Below are 26,022 nucleotides of genomic sequence, written 5' to 3'. Positions count from 1 at the left end.
CTTGGCATGTATCAGCTTTGTAGAGTATAAGCCACTGGAGGCGGGGTCTATTCCTCTTTGTTTATGTCCTTAACACCCTAAAGGCATTAACCGCTCTATTCATCAAATTATCAGCAGCAGAGGGGATCATTGAGAGCACAACCCAAACTTCAGTGATCATGCCCAATGGGATCACAGGGGTAATGCTAATGGAGCCCGTGCACCCTTTTAATTCTACTATCATAAAAACTCTCTTTTTTTATTTTTTTTTTGTTCCAGTACAGTAAAAAGATGCACAAACTCTTCAAACAAATAACCAAGTGCTATTGGGATGGCAGTAAATGGATTCAGCAAAGACTCAGGATTTTCTTATTCTAGTCAGCCTGAACAATTAATTAACAACCTCCTTATTTGTCACTAATTTTGTTGCTATAGTAGCCTCTATAAATGATTTCTAACAAACAAGGAAGATTTCTCTTTCTCACTCTGAATCGATCAGAAAACGAATGTTTTAACATTCATTTTTATTTCATAATGACAGGTAAAGCAAGTGAATCATTACAACGTGATCTTCTGAGAAGGATAAGGTGTCAGTTATCTTGAAAAGCAATCTTAAAAAGCAGATCCAGAGATTAAAAGGGAAGTGCCACCTCCATGCAAACAAAAATACTGGCTCCAAAAGGAATATTAAAAAATGACAACAATTTATAAATAATGAATAAAGTTTCTAGATTTTTTTTTAACTCCAGTTAAGCATGTTTTTCTTGGATATAAATACTTGCATGCACTATTTTTTGCTCCAAATTCACAGCTGGTGAGAGACCACAGAGGAAAAATATCGTAAGAAAATTTCATAAAGAACAGAGTTAAAATGAATTAGTTGAAAGTGAGGAATTTTTTTTCCACTTTAGGATGCTTGGATTGTAAAGAGAACAGCAGCCCACAAGGGAGAAAGAAGGGGGAGATACACTTCTGCAAACTAAATGCAAAGTAAGTCCTGGCCATCATCATGTGCTAGGGGTTTGGGCATGTTTAGAGAACTACAGGCTGCAACCTGCAAATTGGATCAATATGTTCCTTGCCTGATAAATTCCAGGAGGGAGATAACAGGTCCATTATTGGAAAAGATTGTTGTTGCCTTTCTTCTAGAGGACAAGGTGACAGATTCTCTTAAAGCAGTAACTGCTCTTTGCTCCTTCACAAAACCATGCTTTGAAAATGAGAGTCATTTCAAACCCTGTCCTATCTATAATCTGTCTCAGTTGGAGTGGGGAGCAGGGATGACTTAGAGCATGGCAATTTAGCCAAAGTACTCAGACTTCCTTCATTAAAAAGCTGGTAATAATCCCAGGTACAAAATGCTCTAGTCACATCAGTCAACTCTTTCCACCAAGGAAAACAAAATAAATATGAGGGCAATGGGACTTATGTTCTTCATTATACTAGTGATTTCCTACATCCAAACTCAAATTCCCCAATTATTTTCTTATATTTTTGATACCTAAAGTAGCTGGCTCAGCTACAGGCCATGGCACAGTTAAACTTTATTGAGATCAAATTGTTTTGTTCTTTCTCTCACCTCTTGAAAGGGCAAGTTTTTTGGCCATTTCCCATAATGCCCAAGGAATATGAACACCAATGATGCAACCAAGAAAGCTGCACTGCCAGAAATACAGAGTGACATAAAGGACATGAGAAATTCCCAATTTTTTAGTTAAAATGTTTCCAATGGTTTACACATTCACTTTTTTATTGTTTAATTTGGGGCTGATAGGGCAGTTTTTCTCCTGGGACAAGGTCCAATAAGCTACCAAACTGTGGAGATAAAACATGTAAGGGACTAGGGAGCAGAAATTTACCTCTTTCATAACAGCACTGCAGTGAGGGATACAAAGCCCTAGATGTTGGTGAGTACACCAGGGCCTTGCTCCTGACCCCATTCCCTCTTCCACCACATCCCTTCAGTTGTCTCATTTCAAGCATTTGCCTGGCCTTGCCCAAAACCACACATTAAAAAAAAAAAAAAAAGAATTAAAAAGGCTCTTTTAACATGAATCATTTCTCAGATCCAATTTAGAAAGAAGTTGCTGAGCCACTCAGCCTAGCCGAAGAGAGTGTAACCTCTCATGATGAGTGTGGAAATGAGAGCTTGAAGGCAGTATGCTCCAAGATCAGATCTGTATAATATAGTATCAAAATAATATAAAAATGCAGCCCAAGAGCAAAGAGAAGGTACAATTTTCATTATCTCTGGTTATTTTTAACTGAACCTCTGCCTGTTCATCTATTACACCTTCACTGGCAGAGCTGGGGCAGTAGCAAATTTGAACCCTCTTTCAAGCCAGACTAAAAGTTGGAGAGAAATCACAAGATGTCATTCCATTACTAGAAGTTTAATGAAAACCAGCAGCCAGACAGTGAAGCAGCACACAAATTGCTGCCTACGGAGAGGAAGGCAAGGCAGAGCAGCCAGCTTGACCTCTACCTGGGAAAGGCCATTGGGAAGGTGTGGGCAGATCTTCCGGCTGGCATGGATGTGCCTCTGCAGCACGGGCTGCCGTTGCCTGCAGGGACATGAGGGGGAGCCAGAAAACTGAGATGGGAGTTTTAGAGGATAGGGAACTAGGGGACTAATACATGAAGAGAGGCTTCTCCACTACTCACAGTGCAAATTTTTCCAGTGATCTATTGTGTTTTAAGTGCTTGGCAAAGCCTACCACAATATGCGCCTGCACAGTCTGGGTGTTGACACCTGCCTGGTCAACCCATGCTGACCAAAACCAGGATTGTTCTGCTCAGGGGAGGAGACAACTGGAAGGCACAAAGTTACTAGCAGTGCTGAGGCCAAGCTAACTGCACTGAGTCACAGCTAATAAACACTGTCAGTCATGGTAATTTATGAGTTTGTACTCAGCATCACGCTAACTGTGCTACAAAGCTTCTGGTTGGCTTGGAAAATCTGCAGAGGCGACTCCTACCCGAACTGTGTTGAAGTAAGCTGTTATCTGTAGGTCTATGGACTCTCACTGAGCACCTGAATCCTGGTCAATAAGCATAAACTGAGCACTTCAAACTTCTGGGGAAATTTTGCAGGAGGGAGTATGGAAGGGGAGCTAAGGGAGTGAGAAACTGACCCTTGACCAAAAGCCATAGGCTCCTGAGCTACAGCTCCCGATTGGGAGTGCCAGCCAAAAAGTCTGTAGCCTGACCATACACTGGGGGAAGGCTGGGATTGCAGAGCACAGTCCAGATTTGATTTAGGCTTCATAGTTTTAAGCACATCATACATTCAGTGGTGAGACTGGCAGCAGTCCAGTAAATGCTCAGCATGTGCAGTGAAATGTCTTCAAAGAAGCAAACAAAATGCTGTCATTAAGGACACACATGCAGACTTGTGGGGTTCTTATTATAACTTAAAACCTTAAAACAGCATGTTGCATTTGGCTATCAAACACTGACTTTTTTTCTGAAAGCCTGTCCTATGGCACTGCAAGCTGCCTACTGGGTGTATGGCTCTTGACAGAGACAATCTTCCCAACAGGAATCTTCACTCACTTAAACCTACAGAGATGGAAAAATCAAAGATGCATTAATGGAGGAAGGATTGCGGGACTGACCATTATACAGTCTGGAGGCAAAGGTCTCTAGCATTAGAAGGGAATACTCCTGGAGGGACTACAGAAAGATCGGAGGTTCAAAATGCTCCATGCCCCAGAACAAGAGGACAACCAGCTCTCGTGTATCTACACTTCATTGCAACCAGATAGTGCGTTTGATAGATCTCACTCGTGTGAAAGCCATGAGAACCTGTCAGCAACTGGTCTGTAGAACATTAGCCAGGATCTCAGAGATGTTCCTGAATAGCTCACACACACCAAAACAACTCCAACAAAACAAAGGAATATTTGACAATAGCATTAGAGCTCAATGCAGAAGATGCTATGTCTTTAACTTATTATTCTGTAATCACCTCCTTTCTCTTCTCTTGTTTATTTGTCACCTTAAAATAGTAAAAAGGCTGTTTGAAGACAGAAGAATCGAATATAAGAACACTTGGTATGTTTTCATTGAGTTAAATTAAAACAGAGCATTGTGATTAAATGCATAAGTGAATTGGTGTTTTTCAAAGAACAGCATAATGAAGAAATTAAGTCTTCTCTAAGCAAAACACATAATGTCAGTCAATTTTATTAACAAGATAAGTCTTTCAGACTGAGCTTTCTCCCGAATTTAACATATGACCTTTACTTTGAAGATCCTTTTCTACGTTTTTCTTTATTCTCTTTGGTGCTGCTTCCTTGTTATTAATTAGATCGAGTCAGGTTTCCACTGAGATTATAAGTATAGGGACATCTGTGTGCTACCTGTCAAGTACTGCTATAACTGTCTTCAATTGCTCTTGTAAATCTAGTGCCTCTGCGGAGTCCCATATTATAAAAATTGTAAGTGGTCTTTCAAAGCCCTTCCTCTAGTCTGTGTAACATTGCAACGTACTTTTAGTAAGGGGATGTAAAAGTAGAACACATTCCAAAGAAAACAACTAAGTGTAACATTAAGAATACCACTATTAGCAATAGTAAGAAGAGTTGTGCTACTCAGTGGGAGGGAAGCTGTTTGAAGGATCAGCTGTGATCAAAAAGCCAGGATAGCTAACACTGAAGACAAATGACCAGAAATTCTGGTCATAATAAGAAAAAGTAGATCAGAGAAAACTGAGATAAGTTAAAATTTTTCAAATTGAAATTATGAATTTCACCCTAAAATATGTAGATAACTGACTGAGGGAATCTTAGTGCTCATGGCAGTTATCTCTTTGAGAGGTCAGGTCAGAAACAGTCAAGTCAGAAAACACTCAGTAGGAAATAGCCAAGTAGGTTTAGTCTTGCTAAGAAAGATCTGAGGTTACCCAGTGGATCACAAACTCCAACAGACTCACTGTCACATATGTATGAATGTGAAATTGGAAATCTAAAGGACAATGCTACCTACGAGACACATGACAGAATTCTTGTTTATTGCTTCACAGTGGGAAGAATTCAACCATAACCTTAGATGTAGTGTTGGATGCCACATTGTAAGGAGGATGTGACTTACTGAAAATGAGTACTCTACAAAATACAACAAAAAGTGATGGAATAAATTGTTGTTTAATTTAAAGAAGACAAGATTTGAAGAAACATGACAAAGACCCTGAGAATATTAGAGATTGTTGCAAGGAAAAAGGGAATAACTTATTCTTGTTCACTGTGGGTAGGACAGAAGTAAGAGAACAGAACAGGGCAGAAGTAACTTTCACGTTAAGAAAAGAAAAAAGGCAATAAGGAAAATTTGGCCTTGGAATGAATTGCTCAGAGAATCTCCACCAGTGGAGGCCCTTAGAAACGGGTCAGCCACAGCTCTGATGGGAAGAGTGTCAGTACAGCTGATGCAGCTGCAAGGCCTTCAAGCTATTTGCTAATCTTCTATGATTCTAGGGAAAAAGAAAACCTGGCAAGTTAGCTGGAGAATAATTTTTTGAGTTCCAGGATATTTGGGGCAATAGTATGTATTACCTTTTCCCTGCTTAATTTTTAATAGTATTCTGAAAGCTCGAAATTAAAGAGTGGCTTGACCCAAAATATTCTTTCATCTTTCTACTTTCATTTTTGCTATTTGAGCAAACTGCTCGGTCAAGATTTCCTCTGATTCTTATAAAGGCTCTTGAACACAATATTCATTGGGGGTTTTTGGGGAGTTGTTGTGGGCTTTTTTTGCCCAGATGTGGGATTGATGACATTAAGTAGGAACACACTATTTCCTCAATGGCTGACTACAGCCATTCTTGGAACATTTTTTCTATAGAGTCAACCAACTCATATTAATGTTGATGTGGTTTCATTTCAGTTTTGCTTTTGGTGTTGTTTTCTTTTTTCACTTGTGGCATCTAATAATAAATTTCTCTATATTATCCTTTTTCTGAAACGATAATTGACCCTAGAAATCCAAATCATTCTGGAGCAGTATATCTTAGGACTCTCAACGTCTAAGGGTGCTACACTTCAGAATAGAAAGAAGGCTGAAATATTATCAAAATGAAGTCTTTCCCTTACTATTACTTATGCAATTGATTGAAATTTGCTCAGGTTTGAGTTCTGATGGTGAATAAAGGTTGCTCCCAAATGAAACTGGTGTCAAAGACTTTTTACCGGCAGCTTCTGAAGGTGATAGATAGCATTGTGAATATATTTGTTGCAAGATCAAACTCACCAGCATTCAGAAACAATGTGGCGAGCAGGGCCAGGGCAGTGATCATCCCCTTGTACTGCGCTGACGAGGCTGCATCTCAAATGTTATGTTTAGTTTTGGACCCCTCACCACAAGAGAGATATTGAGGTGCTAGAGTGAGTCTAGAGATGGGCAACAAATCTAGTAAAGGGTCTGGAGCACAAGCGTTATGAGGAAGGCTGAGGGAACTGGGGGTGTTTAGCCTGGAGAAAAGGAGGCCCAGGGGAGATCTTACTGCTCTCTACAACTACCTATAAGGAAGTGAGGTGGGGCTTGGTCTCTTTTCCCGAGTAACAAGTGATAGAACAAGAACTGATGGCCTCAAGCAGAGTCAGGGGAGGTTTAGGCTGGATATTAGGAAAGATTTCTTCACTGAAAGGGCTGTCAAGCATTGGAACAGGTTGCCCTGAGAAGTGGTTAGAGTGACCATCGCTGGAGATACTTAAAAGACATGTAGATGTGATGCTTAGGGACATGGTTTAGTGGTGGACTTGGCAGTGTTAACAGTTGGACTTGATGATCTTAAAGGTCCTTTCCAACCTAAACGATTCTACAGTTCTATGATTCTCTCTCAGGTACACAAATCAAAAACCAGTCCATTATGATTACTATTTGAACCGGTACCCTTTCTGCATACTTTAGCTAAAAAGCATGGGAGAAAGGACGTAAACTTGCCAACATTGCGCTGCATTGTGGTAGAAAAAATAAAGGAATTTTTTTTTATAACTGTTCATTTTGGCTGGCACTTTGCCATCTGAACACTCCTTGGGTTTTTTAAGTAACAAGCTCTGTAATTTTCACTGCTGTTTCTGGAGACTTGGACAGTAGCAGTGACAGTGGATTTCTCTTTCTCTCACTGGAGAATGTGTTTTAACTGCCTTTCAGAACTGAAATCAATTCATATCTTTCTGTCTATTGCAAGCAGACTCTTGCTGCAGCTATAGCTTATTACTTTTATCTTGTTGACACACCTGTTTTGGTCAAGGGGATTACTGATTACTCCTCCTGGAAGGTGTCAATACTGATGATGTTCAGTCAAGCAGCTGTCCTCCCTCTTCTATTATTATTATTCATGATCTGTGACTGACTCTTCTGAGGACCTTAGCGGTAGAAAACTTAGCAGTTCTTTAATGTCCTTCTTTTAAAGGGACCTGAATGGACAATTATTGTTTCTGAAATGTGATACAGTCACCATTTCACCTCATCTATACTTCAGATATCTCTGTGTAGCCAGAATGTGGGCAATAAAAAGGTGCAAGATGTGTCATTATCCATATGCTGGACAATAAGTTGCATACTTACTGTCTCTCCAATGTCATTCATTACCTACTATCACACTGAGAAGAGTTTAAAAGATTGAAGAGAGAGAAGACACGAGCAGTGATTCCACTTAGACAAAGCTGAGGTAAAATATGGATCAGAGTAATTTTAATTAAGGATAGATCTTCATAATTCATTACTGAGCTTCTAAATTCTGGGGTTATTTTATATATTTTGTATCCATCTGAAAGTCTTATTGACCATATTCAGCTTCTTAATGCTGGCACTTGAATCAACAATACATGAGGGATGCAGGTACATGGGAAGATGACAGAAAAAACAGTTTTGGAATGTGACCTATAGGATCTGCAAATGTTTATTCTGAAAAATAGATAAACAAATGAAAACAACTACAGTGTAAAGTCATTGGAATTTCTAATATTTGACAGATCATCAGAAAGGAACTTATGTTCAACTATTCTCTATCTTCACTATAAATAAGACACCAAATGGTTTCCTATGGAGTAAATAAAGCTGTGGAGCTCTAGAAGAGACTACATGTGGTGAACACTGAAATCTTCCTCACTGTAAGATTAGATAAATATCTCTCACAGATTACCGAGACATCTTTACTCTTTTGTAGGTAACACAGTCAAATGACCCAAATTATCTCTGGTGTCCCTAAGGTGCTCTTGCCTATGGACAATAAAGATCTGCACTTTTTTCTTTTTCTTTTTTTTTTTTTTACATAATGCTCCACAAGTTGAGATCAGCAAAGATCATCATCTAACTGCCACTTTGGACCAGAAGATGATGGGCACTGATGAGCCTTACTCTTGAACCATTCTATGATTCTATGATATTTCTGGGAAATAGCTATGATTAAACAGCAGGCAGGTATTTAAGGATGCTTCTGGGGTGTTCCTCCAGCAAAGGAAGAACTTACCACCATTTCTAGGAATTGCAGAATCATAGAATAGTCAGGGTTAGAAAGGACCTTAAGATCATCAAGTTCCAAGCCCCCTGCCATGGGCAGGGACACCTCACACTAAACCATGTCACCCAAGGCTCTGTTCAACCTGGCCTTGAACACTGCCAGGGATGGATCATACATAGCTTCCCTGGGCAACCCATTCCAGTGCCTCACCACCCTTATAGTGAAGAACTTCTTCCTTATATCCTATCTAAACTTCCCGTGTTTAAGTTTTAACCCATTACCCCTTGTCCTATCACTACAGTCCCTAATGAAGAGTCCCTCCCCAGCATCCCTAAAAGGCCCCCTTCAGATACTGGAAAGCTGCTATGGGTTCTCCACGCAGCCTTCTCTTCTCCAGGCTGAACAGCCCCAACTTTCTCAGCCTATCTTCATACAGGAGGTGCTCCAGTCCTCTGATCAGCCTCGTGGCCCTCCTCTGGACTTGTTCCAACAGTTCCATGTCCTTTTTGTGTTGAGGACACTAGAACTGTACACAATACTCCAAGTGAGGTCTCACGAGAGCAGAACAGAGAGCTAGGATCACCTCCTTTGACCTGCTGGTCACGCTCCTTTTGATGCAGCCCAGGATATGGTTGGCTTTCTAGGCTGCAAGCACACACTGAAGCCAGCTCATGTTCATTTTCTCATCGACCAACACCCCCAAGTCCTTCTCCACAGGGCTGCTCTGAATCCCTTCTCTGCCCAGCCTGTAGCTGTGCCTGGGATTGCTTCGACCCAGGTGTAGGACCTTGCACTTGCCATGGTTAAACTTCATGAGGTTGGCATCAGCCCACCTCACAAGTGTGTCAAGGTCCCTCTGGATGGCATTCCTTCCCTCCAGCATATCAACCGAACCACACAGCTTGGTGTCATTGGCAAAGTTGCTGAGGGCGCACTCAATCCTACTGTCCGTGTCAGCAACAAAGATTCCTTGTAAACTACAAGAATTCCTTGTAAACTACTCAAAACTTAAAAGCCAGATGGAAGTATGAGTGCTGGCTAGGTTGGTTGGTTCATTTTCCCAGTGTTCGTATTAATTTCAGTCACTTGCAGAACTGCTCTGGCCACAGCTCTTACTCAGGTGAGCAAATTGTAATTTTATTTTTTCTAACAATCACTTGCTCCTTGTGTTGCTGTGGGCAATAAAATACAGAGTTCTACAGTCACAGACCCTCTGAACCATCATTTGAAAATAAGAAATACATGTATGTGTTTATATTAGTTTGAACAGCCATTATTTGGACACAACAGTCTTTACAAACTCAGTTTTGTTTTAATTTCCATTGTAATAAAATTCAACTGTCCTTCCGAAGATCTGTGAGATTTACTTCCCCCACCCTCCCTTTTTATTCTGCCACATATCCTTTGAGCATCTAGCTTATAGATTTTCTCCACTACCAGGCTATTTGGTTTCCACCTGTTCAATAACTCAAATATATGCATCAAATACACACATGGCACATTTCCAGGTAGTAGCATCCCCTTTTTTTTCAGCTTTTTCATAGTCAGGTAGTTTGCATATAGGGTGCACAAAGATAAGATGCTTCCTCGTGGTTCTGGTTTACACATCAGCTCTCCCCACTTCCTCTTCGACAAACTCCATGCATTGCGTGCAAGCAGCTACTTCATTGCCTTCACAGCCTCTGGTGGGCTCAGCAAAGCCCGGTGGCATTCAGGGCTTGGCCTCTCTGGCAGTGTGGCATTAAGGCAGGCATGTGTATCTAATACAGCAGCAGCAGGGCTCTCCAGGTCCATATGCAGCTCTGGTAGAGATCAAAGGTATTGTTGCCATGCTTACATGCTCTCATGGAAAAGTGCTCTCCCTAGGCTCTTCCTCTCCTTTCTCCCTCCCCCACCATGACTTTTGACAGACTGGTATTTTGACAGTTGGGTTTTCACTACTGAAGAAGCAGCAAGACACTGGAGTAGCACTTCCTGCACCAAAACCCACCTAGGACTGAGACCTGGGCTGACCATGTGCCCAGGAGGCTGTAAAAGGAGGACAGGGCACACAGCGAAGCCCCTGCAGATGGGGGACTCCCATCCAAAGCTGAAGCCATGAGCTGTTTTAACTGATTTTGATTTTCTCTGCTACCCCTAAAACAAAGGCAGGTGTTTCATCATAGGGGTGCCAAGAGCACAGGTTTGAGGAGACCCCAAGAGGTGTTTGGAAGGATACATCATTTAGTGACCCCAAAAGAAAAATTCAAGAAAAACCACCAATAAATGAATAAAGCAAGAACAAGTAACAGAGATGTCAGAGGAAAGGAGGCTTCTCTGGTGAATGTGTGAGGGATTGTAGGCAGGACATAAAAGAGAGACTACAAAAACAAGAACTGTGCAAGAGGAGGAGAAAAAATGCATGAAATTTGCAGTGAAAAACATGGGATAAAGGGAAAAAACCTGACCTGGATTAAACTAATTATTTGGCTAGATCAGTATCCTGTTTCCTTCAATGTCACCACCAGATGCTACATAGAAGTGGTACAAGGGATACCTACATGGATGCAGAAGAAGCTTCACTCAACCAGTGAGTTCAGCCTTCAGTGTAAGCTGTGTAATTGCTTTATAACTGTGTAATATGAAAAATATAACTGTGATGGCATTCTTATTGATGTAAATATCTATTTCTTGCAAAGGTTCAATGCAATAGCTTTTGATAATATCTTGGGGCAATATTTCCCAGAGGGAAATTACACCTTCTATCTCCTTTTCAGTAGAAATGTCTTGCCTTTTAATTTAATTGGCTTTCCTTTGCTTCTGCATTATAACGAAGGCACAGCAGAGGCGTACCCAAACTACTTTATGCCACTTAGTATACATATATCTAACATGTACATATATCAAATTAATTTCATATTTATCGTCATTTTAAACAACACAATACAAGTTTGTATGTGTATCACAAAGCCATTATTCTTCAGTAATCAGACTTGTGAACAAGGCAACTTGTAAAACATGTTTTAGACAAATGACTTGCCTAAGCTTTTTTTTGAGGAACTGTTGATTGTATTTGTATCGAATTCATTAGCACACAGGCCCAACCATACTTTGCTTCAGCAAATCTGCAGCATCTCTTGGAAGTCTTTGGTAAGCCATGATTCAAACAACACTCAAAGACAGTTCTGGAAAACAAGATTTTATGAAGCTGCTGCTGCTAGTAAAGGATTTACAACCCAAATGCCAACATGCAACAAGTTTTCTCCCTTATACTAAATGTCTTTCAGTGTTTGCACTTCTTTCTCCCCCCTGCCAAAGAAAACCACAAATTTTGCCCTCAGGAATATCATCATTAAAGAAAGAAAGAGTGCAGTCAAAGCTTTAGCATGACACAGATCACTCAACAGTTGTGCAATTACTCTGAAAAGCTACTTATTTTTGAACACAGAGCTTTCACTCCACACAGGCCCAAGGCATCAATCAGATCTGTATCTACAGTATTGCAGTCTGATCTAGGACTTTTGCTCATTAAGGGAGCTGTAGCCTTTGTGAAGTTTACATCTAGGTTCAAGTTTCTTCTAAAGCATTCTGGATCTGGGTTACCTTTAAAAAGTATTACCAAATCATAATTTCCAAGGACAGATTAAAAGCTGTTTTGGCTACCTCTCATCCCCTAAATCCACCTGATTTTCTTTTTGTTTAAGATTTACAAGAAGCTTTTCCTGCAGAATACCTACAGAATTCCTACAGACTAATGGAATAGTAAGTGACTACAGAGGCAAAACCGAAAGCAATAATACCAAAAGTGCTCTCAGGTAAACCAAGCGAATGAAATATATTCCAAACATGAATGTTCTTGAGAATTATTATTTAGGGCCATATACAACTCCCACAGACCCTGAGTGTGCTCTGAGAGGAGGGTATGACCACCTAGATGGAAAAGTTGATTCCCACTGTTTTTTCTGAGATTTCTATAAAAATGCTGTTCAGTCCTACCTTTGAAAGCAATGAGAAATCAAATTTTTCTCTATTACACAGCTGCATAGAAAAACATATTGAAATGCAGGGGAGTGTTTTCTACCCTTTAAATCATTGTTATTGTGGGCCACAGTGCTTGTAACACTATCGTTCTGGTTGACAAGGGCACAGCATTAGCTACAGGCTCCTCACCACTCCTTGCCGTGCTGACACTACAGAAGTCAAGCCATTATTATTCTGGTCTTTTTACAGTCTCTTAAATACCAACCTTTTTTTTTATTTCATTTTCTTAAACTTTCCATGAACCTGAGCTCCTCCTGACCCAGAAGCCCCAGTTAATTCTGTTGACCCTTTGCTAAGCGCGCTTCTTGAGACATCCACAGCTATAGCTGTGGGATAGCCGCTCACATGTTAGCAACCTGGGTGGGCGCAATTGATTGCTGGACCTTTTAGGGTAATGCAATTTCAAGACACACTGAAAGACATAGTGGTGAGGTGAAAATGACTTACAGGCCCAATTCCTTTCTGCAGTTCAACTCTATAAACTGCAATAATTCACTTCAAAGGAAAGACAAATGGGTTACTCTACATTTATATAACAGAATGGAGTTATGTCCTAAACATTTTGTAAGAAACAAAAATAATTTTCCACAACTCTTGCTCCAGAATAGAATTAGATTTTAATTTGGCTTGCAAGCATTCGAGATAAGAAAGATAACAAGTGGAGACAGGAAATAGTCAGAATGCAATAGAGTTTACAGACCTGTACGAAGGAAGCTGACTTCTCAGCAGCCCCATCATGGTATTTCCAAAGGAATGTTGCAAATTCTCATGGCCAGTCCTGCAAGAAGTGAACAGAATAATTAAAACTAAAGAATTTCCAACAGACAAGAAAATAAGATCAGCTGTCTCCTTGGATACACAATGCTAAAAGTCAGCATAGAACTGCTTTAGAGGATGTTAAACATTTTAAACTACTGAAGCAACAAGATCATAACAATTACTTAAGTATAATAAAATCCAAGTTCCGTAAAATACAAAATGGTAAGTTGTTTTTAAAGACATGTTATTGAAAACAGTCATGATAAAAATGCAATGAATATGTGGGACTGGTTTAAAAAGAAAAGAAGAAAGAGAGAATACTGCACCAATTTATATTCCCTTTGAACTGTCTCTAATACAGACCTTAAAGTGCATTTTCAAACATATAGCATATCAAAGAAGCAGACATTTATTTCTAGCCATGGCACTTCTAGGCTTTTGGTAAATGAAAGCAGAAACAGTCTAGTGGAACTGTGCTGTGTGACAAAGCATGTACTGATGGGTTCTGCCCAACAGTGGTAAACAGTTGTTTTCTCCTTTAACTGAAGGAAGGAATTTCAGCAGTAAACAAATGCCTCACGTCTTGCAAGAATTCTTCAACAGAGTCAGAGCAAACCTGTCTTTTCACACCTCCTGCATGTGCTATTCTAAGTCAAAATAGGAGTTATATTCCCCGAGATCTATCAGTTGCTATGTTTTCGACTATGACAACCATGATACACAAGGGATGATGATACACAAGAAAATAAAGCTTTCTGCTATAATCCCCTTGGAATCCACACCCGTTGTTGTAAGGATAATTATCTGGCTATCCCCGAGGCCAATTTTGCAATTTTCATATAAAAATCACCTCTTGCATAAGACATGAAATTTAAAATCATCCCCTTCACAGATATCATTGAGTCACTCCATTACCTCTGGGATGCATATAAATTATGCATTCTTTGGTTCTCTTTAAAATTTTAGAAGCACAAGGGGGCAGAGAAGCATCTAAATGGTACTAAAAATATAAGGCATTCAAGAAAGAAACAATAACTTGTATGGTATTAACTGCTACAGTGCTCCAAAGGCTCCCTGCCTGGTCAAGAAAAGCACATAAAGCACTGAAATATAACAGTAGGCTTGCATGCTAATGGCTGCTAGTGACAAGGACTCGTTGAATGTCACTGCTTCACATACTGTGTACTGTTCATTTTTCTTATCTATGTGACCTCTGCTTTGAAATGACTGATGAAACTCCCCTGAATTAGCATCTCCGCTTCTGGGCATTTGCCACCAAGAAGGCATTCAGTAACATCTCTACTAAAATACAAAAACAAAGCAAGGGAAAGAAAATCATAATCTTAAAAAATAGTCACTATGTCTGTTACAGGATAGTCAGCATGTACTGCAAAAGGACTGCTTCTCTGAAGCTTCCTAGTCAGGCTAGTTTTTGCCTTGATGCCCTTTAAGAGTATTGGCTTGTTGTAATGCATGCATTCACATTTCAGACTTGGCTACCATTTTCATAATTGGTGTGTATAAAAAGGAATAGGTATTACTACAAGAAAAAAAGAAAAAAGGAAAATGCCTCTGTTCTGATGCCCTGCTGCTATGACGCCCTATTTCACACTAGCATCTGTTCTCTTTTGATCAACCACTCCAGATGTAAGCTGGCAAAACAGCACTGCAAGTATGTTACCCAGACGTCCACTGAGTGCTGCAGATGCTTTCTTCCATGCTTTACATTTAATGTGTGCCTGATTATTTTTTTCTTTATTATTTCAACTACTTGGCCCACAGAATTTCCTATGAAGTTCTCAGAATCTGGGATCCAATCTGCAGCCGTAAGGAGCAGCTCCCTTTGTGTGAGCAGATTCATTAACGTCTGGAATAACCAGCCAAAAGCGCCTTGGTCTGAATTGCCAAAAGAAATGCAAACTTCAGTAATATATTATGGCTTAATATTATTTGCCTGAGGATTTAACACAACACTCATTTCAATTTCAAAATTACAGTTGTTTGTAATATTCAGATGTATCAGTCTGACCAAAAATATTATGCCCGTTCTCTGCCTCAAGCCCTTGACCTGAATGAGGTTAGTGACAGGGATATGAATGACTTGAGTGGAAAATGAAACACAAAAGTAGTTTTATCGTGAAGTACAATATTTCTTCTGTCACAACCATTTTTTTTTCCTCTCAAAATTACAGGGTGGACTGCAAATCTTCAAGGCTAGCAGCCACTACGACAGGCTAAGTGCCATTTAAAAGAATAATAATTTATGAGACGCTTGGTAGAATAGCAAAGGTCACAGAGAAGATTCCCCAGGGAGGCGAGGATGACAAAGGTTACAAAGATGACTAAAGACTTGCCTACAGGAAGGGATTTTCTTAGAAGGAAGATGTTTTGTTGGTACAGCTTCATCCCACCTAACACACAAACACCTCATCTGAATGAAAAGTTCACCTGTAAGCTAGGTATAAGGCATTGCTTACAAAATATGGCTCTGAAATTTGTGGTTTAGCACCCACTGAGGTGCTGCCAGGTGGAGGATGCTGTGGATCTGTCTCACAGGATACAAGGATGATGGATTTGATCCCACTTGGGGGATCAAATATGAAAAATCTCTGGATTCTTTGCAAGCCAATCTCTAAATAGATGCCACTTTCAGGGCAGCCAATACCCTTTGAGACCTCTAACAGAACATCACAGAGAACTGCTTTTTCTCTCAGAAGCAAGTTGGTATACGAGGAGCCTAAGGCACGTGGTTGACACATTGCTCCCAGGCAGTTGTAAATTTGCACACCAGCCATCATGATACACAGCAGTTTGGGCTGCTTTTTCTTGCCACAACCACAGCATTCGCCCTGCTTCAGCTACTGCAAGCACAAAAAAAAACAAACAAACAAATATAAGGACGAAGACAAGCAGGAACAACTCTTCTTGGCACAGCTCCACTCTCCGCAGCATCATCTCTGGGCTCATAAAATACACATTAACTGGTGGGAGAAGCTAGTACTGCAAACCTGGGGGTAACCAGCGGTGTCTGCACAACATCAGAGAGATAGCAAACAGCTTAACCTGAAGCCAGCACACAATACAAGACAACTCTGATCTCTCCAGAAATGTGCAGCCATAATAATTTTGAAAACTGACAGTTTCCAACTGCTCCCAATCGGTTGTGTGAAGTTCCTGCAGCCAGATCAATGGCTTGCACTTGTGGAGGAGGTCTGGATGGCCCTGAAGGATACAGATGCAGCGTGTACCGGTCAAGAACAGGTTACTGATCACTTTGAGTATAAAGGATTAAGTTTAATTGCAGTAGGACAACTGCTAGAGCCCATCTTCCTGGTACTTGACCTCCATGCCAGACCTCCCATTTCGTAAAGGTGTACCTGACAGAACGTAACTGTTCATGTAGATTTAGCTAAGGCAATATTTGGTCACTGTCATCTATTTTCTATACTAAACCACAGCAGTTTGCAGAAGTGGACTAATGCCATGGACACTCATAGCACCTGCATTCCCTTGCTCCAGCAGTCCCTGGTCCACCACCACAGCCAATGAAGCCTTTGGCTGGCTATTCAGATCACAGAACATTTCTACAGTCCCATAACTGCATGCCAATGACAGCTGAGTGTGCCTTTGGGAGAGGAAGGGCATAAGGCAAGCGGAAGGCGAGAGCAGCTGAGCAAGCCTCTGATAGTAACGGCATCTTTTATCCTGCATATCACCTGCAGGAGGAGGGAATGGCAAAAGAACACAACAAATAATGCAAGCAATGCTCACTCCCAAGTGACAAATCCACCAGGCACGCTGCCAGGTGGATTTGTGCCAGGGAGCCCTCCTGAGGCTGGCCAAGAAAGGTAACCATCATTTCCAACATGTGCTTTGCCTAATGCTTAGAGCTGCTTATTCCAGCACAGCAGCTCCTTCACAGTGCCCAGCCTTGGTGGGCTTTACGTGTGGGGCCTTATACTCTCCTGTGTCAGTTTTGTGTGCTCTGTCTTCCTTTATTAATTTTAAACAGAATGGGGGGGGGAGGGAATGTAAATTCACCGCTGGGGATGCGTCAGTGTTTGCTCAACATGCTCTATATACCTGTACTAATTTTGCATTGGATGGTGGATGTGATTTCACTCTAGGGAGAAATTGGGGATAGTGAAAGGTTTTTCCCACAGCAGGGCAAAAGTGGGAAGGGAAGGTGATTTCTGTGTGGGTTTGTTTTGAGTGATTTGGTGCTTTCATGAGTTTCTAAAGCTGAGGAAGTTGTGCTTTCATGAACAGGCAGATTCACTGCCATAACCTACTGATCTGAAGAGGCTGATTAACTTAATGTAGCTTTTGTTATACAAGCTTACAGTACATTTTAAAAGCAGCAGATGATGCCTTACAATATGTAAAGGGGGAAATTAAAAGCTCTCAAAATTAAGACTTTCACTCCCAGTAATTCTGTGTCACGTAATTAAGCCATGCCAGCATTCACATATGGTGGTGTCCTGATGGGTCTGGACCTTTCATGTGTGATAGCCAAAAGGCAAAGAAAATACAGATGCTGTTTATTGTTCAGTTTTTCACTGCAAAAAATATGTCTTTTTCATCCTCAATTCTACAGTGCCAGATACAGAGCCTGTTTCCATTTCTGCACATCATGGGTCTCTTTTCCTCTACTTCTCCTACTGACTTTCAGAGCACAGAATCTGGGAGTTAGTATCTCCTCTCCAGCTCCTCCAGCACCTCGACGGTAGAAGTCAGCCTTACGTTTACTGCAGAGGGCAATCTGGATTGGTATTCCTCTGCATGTTTGACTGCTCTGTGACTCCTCTACCCAGGGACCTGTTGCGGGAAGGAGGCCATGGGGTGAAGATATCAATGAACAGCAATTTAGGGACAGTTTGCTGCATGAGGAAAGGAGGTGACGGTTAATATCCACATGGGCAGTCTAACGCTTTGTTTATTCTTCCCCAGGCAGCTGTGACATGAAGGACATCTGAGCAGACAGCAAAAGACCTGTTCTACTGATCAGAAGATGCCACAGTCAGATTTATACTTAGAAATAAGGACTTCCTAGGATTTATGCTGCTGAACAGCGGCTTACTGAGATTACTGCTCATAACAAATGCGAAATGGTGAATTGAATTAATTATTTGCTTGAGCAAAACCTGTTACAGACTTGAAAACTGAATTATGGACTAGCTGGCTCTCACTACACTCTTCTATTGTGCAAGTCATTCTTTACCTAACCTGGTGCAGCTGGCATGTGAACTCCCTGCATGACTGATGGCAGGGGCAGCAAGTTTCTGCACTGAGAAGCACAGTTCCCATTTTGAGCATCAGAAAGAGTGGAACTGCTTCAACTGAAAAATGAGCAAGGGAAACCAGAAAGTAGGGGGCAAGGGACTGCAGCTGGCTGTCATGGGCTCTGTAGGTCAGCACTTTTATAGTTGCTGAATACAGCTGTATTTTGAACAAGCAGAAGGGAAAGAAGAAGGGCAGGATTTGGAAACTGGCTCACATCCATCTAAGATGGTAACATGCAACCCAGGGAAAAAGCAATAAATACCAGGTACATGTCACAGCACACAATGCTAACAGCCTTTACTAAAGGCTAATGCAATGATACCAACCAGCCTCCTTGCTGTGCTGCCAGCAGCCTGGGTGTTCCCCGAGACTGAAGGCAGACAGGCAGGTGGGCATGGAGCAAAGGAAGTCCAGGAGCCCTGCCTAGGTGTGAGTGCCTTGTTCAAGATCCTGCTTACTGCCCCACGTAGGGGACTGAGCCAGTGCTCCAACTCATTTGTTTATTACCTGCGTCCTGGACAAACCACAGGTGAACAGTGGTATCCTGTGCCCAATTCCTCTCCAAGTCCTCCAAAACTAGAAGAACTGGCTTGGTTCTTGTCCTTCACCTTCCTGAAAGCCATCTTGCTCTCCTCCCTTTCAGTGACAGTGTTTATGAAAATCTGGAGGGGAATTTTATTTAGCCATTGTGAATCTTCACCCTGGAGAAATGAAGGCTCAGGGGGCCCTCATCACTGTATTGCAGTACTTAAAGGGTGGATAAAAGAGGATGGAGGTTCTTGCTTCATGAGGAGCCACATGGAAAAGACAAAGGGCAACAGGTACAAGTTGCACCAGTAGCAATTTCATAAGAAACAATTTTTTTACAGTTAGAACAATCAGCCACTGGAACAGCAGCACCCCAGGGAGGTGGTAAAAGTCTCCATCACTGAAGGTTTTCAAGATGCAATTGGACAAGGTGCTAGATAGCCTCATCCAGGCTCCCTTTCATGAAAACTTAAGTAGATAGTCTTTCAAGGTCTCTTTCTACCTTGGCTGCTCTATGATTCTATTCACCCCAAGTTCTATTTCTCTGGAGACTGATTCCCAGAACTTCCCATCCATATAATCTAGTCTTTCCCTCTGAGGATAAGGCTGTTATAGAATAATTTACATTGGACGGGACCCTTGGGGGTCATCTGGTCCAACCTGATGCTCAAAGCAGGTTGCTCAGGGTCTTCTCCAGTCAAGTTTTCATTATCTGTGAGGATGGCGATCTTACATCCTCTCTGGACAATTTGTACCAGCGTTTGATCATACCCATGATGAATTCTTTTCCCCCAAATATACATAAGCAGAATTTCCTATGTTCCAAATGGTGTCTGTTGCTCCTTCTCCTGTCACCATGCACCTTTAATAAGAGTCTGACCCATTAGGTAGTCATAGACAGCAGTAAAATCCTCCAATGACCTTCTTTCCATCTTAACAATCCCAGATCTCTCCACTTCTTTTTGTACATCCTCTGTTCCAGCTTTCTGTGCATCTTGGTGGCCCTCCAGGGTAATTGCACAAGTATGCCCATGCCTTTCTTGAACTGGGGACCCCAAAACCAGACACAGTACTTCAGATGTGGTCCCATGTGTGCTGAATGGAGGGCAATAATCACTTCTCTAGCCAAGCTAGGTCCAGCTGAAAGCATCCAGGAGACTGCAGAGCACAGTGCTAGAACAAAATGCCCTAGAAACGTGTGCCCAATTGTGAGCAAAATAGACAGATTTTTTGCTATGTGTGGACTAGCACTGAAATAAGGAGGTGAGAGTTGGCCATCTGAGCCCAGAGCAGTAGCAGGCACACAGTGAAGACAGACCAGTCAGTTGAGTGAGATGGCACAGAAATGAGGGGAGAAAGTTAGAGAACACCATAATATTTCAGAGCACATAGCTACTTGAATATTAGTATGAAGCAGCTACAACTGAGCTTAAATTACTTCTGATCCTAATGAATAAAACCAGCAGTAATGTGCCCATTATAGTATAATAAGGAACTGTATCATGAAAACACAGATTTTCCTAATATCAGTGTAGTGTGATTAAATGGTGTATAACACCAACATGAGATGACCATAAGATGGGCCAAAAGTGGTATAAACCAATTGACTGCAGGGGAGGAGAGGGGAAGAATAAGACTGGAATCCATTCAGTCTTTGTCAAGAAATTACATATCTGTATCTTCTATCCAGACCAATGGTATTCTGCAAATAAAACATTCATTCTCCTGCAAAGCTTCATCTCCAGTACACAATACTCCATATACCTACATATGAGACCACTGACAACAGGAGGGAAAAATGTCCAAGTGATACCAGAAAGGAAGTGTCACATGCATGTGGGAGGAAAAATTGTGATGCGTCTACCACCTCTGTGAGTAGCTGCCTCAGCATTTTAGAAATAACACCATGAAGTCTGCAGTAAGTCTAGAGAAAACAACAGCCTCGAAGAGAATGCTTTTATCAAGCCTGCAAATGCTGGCTCAACTAACAGAAATGCAACTTTGCATTAACGTAAGTCTTGTATGGTGGAAACAGCAGCATAATTTGAGTTCATACCCAGAGTTTATCATAAGAAGCAATGGAAAGCAAAACTTGGGTTTCTTCCTATTTTTTAACAGAGGAAAAGAACGAGAATGAAGGAGGCTTTTATCTCAGGAATAGTGCTCAAAGTACTGGATCAGCTGGCAAAAGTTCAAGATCAGTGCAATGATTTGAGAAATCTGCACATGAAATACAAATTCTAGTTAATATTTAAAATATTATTCAGATGAGTAAACCTCTGTCATGGATACTTTTCTGCCAACATGGATTTACTCTGTGGACAAGACTTTCAACAAGTCCCTTTAGATCAGAAACATCGCCCACTTCTTCCCTTTTCCTGGAAGGAAGGCATTAAAATGTCAGACATTAATGAGTTATACAAACTTACTCTTTGTTTTTTTTTTTTGTACTTTGCTTTACCTTTGCCATCTCTTGCAAAAGGCTTATTCTGATTTCTTTTGATACTGGTTTCTTATAAAGGTGTACTTATGATAAATTCTTGTCCTTGACCCATCAAAATTTATGCACTGATGGTGTCAGACCATCATTTGGACTGAACTGAGAAAGTTGGGGCTGTTCAGCCTGGAGAAGAGAAGGCTGCGTGGAGACCTCATAGCAGCCTTCCAGTATCTGAAGGGGGCCTTTTAAGGATGCTGGGGAGGGACTCTTCATTAGGGACTGTAGTGATAGGACAAGGGGTAACGGGTTAAAACTTAAACAGGGGAAGTTAAGATTGGATATAAGGAGGAGATTCTTTCCTGTTAGGGTGGTGAGGCACTGGAATAGGTTGCCCAAGGAGGTTGTGAATGCTCCATCCCTGGCAATGTTCAAAGCCAGGTTGGACGAGGCCTTGGGTGATACGGTTTAGAGCAAGGTGTCACTGCCCATGGCAGGGGGGTTGGAACTTGATGATCCTAAGGTCCTTTCCAACCCTAACTATTCCATGATTCTATGATTCTAACTGCCTTCTCTAAAATCAAGGTCGACGACTTTAAAAACAGTTGCAAACTGCTTCTAGCAGGTGTAGAAGCACTTGACATGTTTGTATTTATTTAAAGCAACCTGATGGGACTGGGGCCACAAAGTAATTTTTGTGGTTGGAAGAGGTTAACAGCACAACTAAGGCTGAAAAACACTGTCTTAGGATATTCAGAGAAAAGCAAAGCCATGACTTGGAAATACATTCTTTTTTTTTTTTTCTTTTTTTTTTGGTACTACAGAGTAGAGGAATGAGCAGTGCTTGTGGGGTTCCCAAAGGCTATTTTTTTCCTAGATAAATTGTTGGGATGGAGATTTGCTGGAGCTTCTTGCTGACCTCCGCTTTCACTCCCAGTCTCATGTCACATAATTAAGCCTGGAGGGGATACGTGAGTGTCTCACCATGCCACTGTTGGCATACAACAGGTTCTGCTGGCAATGAGAGGAGGTTTTCTGGCTATCTATCAGCAAGAATCAGTGAGGACACCTGAGGGATTCTGCAACTCCATACCACTGCAGTAACAAGCAGGCAGATGCCCTTGATGGAAGGGCCATCATTTTTCCAAACAGCTTCCCTACCGCACCACCAGCCTGCTTGCTTCCAGTTTAGCAAGCTGCTCTTCAGGCAGAAATCAGCCTGACAGAGATTTTAAGCAACAAAAGTAGAATTAGGATCTGGTACGATTTGGGATCTGCCTTTGCCATGTTACCACTGATTTTGAAGCCTGCAACTACTGGCAAAAACCTTTCAGCAAAGAAAAAACTGAATGAAATAAAAATAAACAAGCCAGTAATCATATATCAGGAGGTGTCTTCCTACGGAGAATCTTAATGGCATCTTCTTGCATCTCGACAGCCTTACATATGGGGAATTTTTGCAAAACCAGCCTGTACCCACTGAACACTAAAGAGCAGCAATAATACTGCATTGAAACAGAGTCTTAAAGCACTTATGCTTGCACAAACACTAAAATTATAAAGTGTCTGCACTCAGGCAACTATGGCCGTGTGAATTAAGGCCATGCTTTGAACATAAACATATAGCTCCTGTGCCTAAAAGTGGGACTTTTCTCTCAAATACATGTACATGATTTCCAGTTAGAGTGAAATACTTGAATTCAGGTTTTTAAGCTTTTGAATATAGAACCTGTTAAAAAAAGTAGAAAGGGATTTCCAGATCACAGAGAAAGCCTGAGCCTATTTTGAGAATTAGCTCAACAAAAGAAATCCCTACACATAGCTGACTGATTAGAAGTCTGCAAAAACATGCATCTGGATTTCTGCAAAGGTCATTTCAGGTACAGGTTTGAAATACATACTGTTTCTTTAGATATTCAGGTGTACATCCAGTGAGAATTAGAATAGGAAAGAAATCTGGATTGTTTTGTTTGCCTGGTATCTGCCACCTTTAAAATCAGCTGCTAAAACCACCAGTTTCTGTCCACCAATAGCACCACAGCATATATATAGTGCTTTAAGCACAGAAGAGGATATGAAATCCCTTTAGAAAATGCATGCTATTCTGTTTAGGACATCTTTTGATGATATTTCCTACAAGTTTCCAAGTGATGGCTGCATTAGCAAGCTCTGGCACAAAGCAGCAGACAGCTGGGTGTGGACCACACAGCAATGTGGATAGGAGTCAGGCTAAGGAGACTTGGGCCAGAATGGTTGTTTCTGCACTGGAAATAAGGCTCTAATTTCTAAAGCATCTGCAGAATACTCCCCCTCAAAGAAAAGAAAAAGAAAGGAACAAAGAACAATCAAAAAAACCCCACTTGATTTTAAAATACAAACTTTAAATCTACTTTACTCAGACTTGCATTGTAACAGGATTTATGACTAAGATAGGATGAAAAAAAAAAGCTTCTAAATCATTACTTGCAATTTTGAGGAGCACATCACAGAAACTATGTTTAACAGTCAAATCCCAGCAGCCTACATGCATGTTAATTCTTCTGTACAGCTCAGTAGCACCCACTTTCATAAACAAGGAAATGTGGCTAGCAACAGGCTTGCAAGTTTAAATTGGTTACTTTATTTGTGGCATTAATTTCCTCCAATTAGTCAGAGAGATGGAAATGTCCTGCTTCAAATAAACCCAAGACCACGTAACAGTTAATATGTAGGACAGCCTGAAAAACTCTTATGAAAAAAATGTATTTAAATTTTTTTTTCCCCACTGAACAGCTCAGTGTGTCCCTGAGAAAGACCCATAAGGGGCCAAAACACTGGTTATTTGTTCTCTTTTGCTCTTTACAAATTAAGCAAAATGCAGTTAATACATTATGCATGTCTTTGAGCATATTTTTATTTAGCCTGTTTTGGTTTGTTGTGCCTTGGGAACTTTCGCTTTGTTTTGTTGTGTCTTGGGAACTTTGATTTTATTTTGGTTTTCTGGTTAATAATAAAATTGAAGTATTAGGGCAGGACATCAACCATTCTACAGCGCAAGAGATTTGTTTAACTTTCAATGAAACGGCCTCTCAACATCTCTTTTCCATTCCCTTATCTTATCAGTCAACAAACCACTCTCAACAAGCTGGCCTGTCACAGAAGCAGCACAAGCCAGTTGCTATTAGTCATTTCATTTCCTGTTAAGATCTGTTGTTTCACTCACAGGAATAAGATAAACTTTTCCAATAACCTGCTATAGGATCTCAGTACTGGACAGTTTGGGTACAGAAACTACTCTGTGCTTTGTACTTTCAGAATTACCAGTAAGGTAATGCTTAAAACAGATAGGCACATGAAACAAGCAAAAGACAATCCTCTGTCACAAGGGATTTAATCCTATGCGTAAGTTAAAGAGTGAGAGTAAACAGCAAAGCCTAAGGGAGAAAGAAAGGGAAGAGAGGACAATAGTCACAAGATTAGACAGTTAATTAAAGCCACTACATCCACATAGAATTATAGAATCACAGAATAGTTTGGGTTGGAAGGAACCTTCAAAGGTCACCTAGTTCCAACCCCCCTGCGATGAGTACGAACATCTTCAACTAGATCAGGTTGCCCAGAACCACATACAGTCCGGCCTTGAATGTTTCCAGGGATGATGCATCCACCACCTCTCTGGTCAACCTGTGCCAGCATTTTATCATCCTCACTGTAAAAAAACATCTTCCTCACATCCAGTCTGATACGACTTATGTATATTGTGATGGCATTTTGCAGCAATTCGTGCTCCCCTGGGAACATATGGGAAAGGTGAGGAGTAACACTAGATTAAGTAAAGTAGGACCAAAGAGATGGGAAGGAGGGCAGTGGTTTAAGTGTTTTAATGCTGCTGAAAGTGAAGTTCAGACTAAGTAACCAACAGAGTGAGGCAGAGCATGAAAGAAAAGCCATTAGAAATGAAGGTTTGCAAGGAGAATAGTACGGGAGTGAGTGGTCACACAGGAGGGCTGAGGAGTAGGCAGACTTCCCCCTTGGCAGAATTTGTCTCTGTCATGCTCTACTCCAACGGCTCGAGGGCAGCATCCATACACCACTGCTACAATAAATTGGTATTCTTGGGATGCTAATTCCCCCCTTCCTCTTATCGCAAGGTGATATCCTCAGTCAGTCCCTAACTGTCCCAAAAGACTTCCAACTTGGAGCAAAGAAGGAACAGTGCCCCCATGTATGTAGGTGCCTTCTGGAGGTGCACTTTCGACATTTCCATTCTGTTCACGTAGGCAATGTACAAATGTGCTGTCCTCCTTATACAGCTGCAAGGCAATTTGGACTGAAGCAGTCTTGTTCTTAGCTCTTCAAGGCGTTAAAGGTCCTATGCAACAAAACCAGTTATTCTGAAACTCTCAGCTAAGAGATTGTCCCAGTCCTTCACAAGGTGGTAGAAAACTGTTTCAGGATGTCATCTGTTCTCTTGTTTGAGCACCAAATCAGTGGAGCTCCTCTATTGTGAACAGCACCAAGGGGTGGAAATGATTAGTTATGGAGCAAAAATTTGCAGCTTCTGCTATATGTGACC

The 26,022-nt window shown here is 41.1% G+C and overlaps 1 protein-coding gene across 6 annotated transcripts in view; it reads right to left on the bottom strand.

Annotated features, from left to right (window-relative positions):
* ENOX1 (ecto-NOX disulfide-thiol exchanger 1) overlaps positions 1-26,022 on the bottom strand; it is a 375,494-nt gene that overhangs the window by 245,474 nt on the left and 103,998 nt on the right. For all 6 annotated transcript variants that reach the window (XM_061374279.1, XM_061374278.1, XM_061374274.1 and 3 more), the window contains exon 3: positions 13,161-13,238. The gene's annotated coding sequence lies outside the window, so the exon portion shown is untranslated. The remainder of the gene's footprint in view (positions 1-13,160; positions 13,239-26,022) is intronic.

Source organism: Neopsephotus bourkii, unplaced genomic scaffold (assembly GCF_033783945.1).
Source record: "Neopsephotus bourkii isolate Nb327-2 ecotype Australia unplaced genomic scaffold, CSIRO-AGI_Nbou_v1 NB_1637, whole genome shotgun sequence".
Taxonomy (NCBI): domain Eukaryota; kingdom Metazoa; phylum Chordata; class Aves; order Psittaciformes; family Psittacidae; genus Neopsephotus; species Neopsephotus bourkii.
The sequence above is the reverse complement of the archived record's forward strand: the minus strand, read 5'-3'. Positions and strand labels throughout refer to the sequence as shown.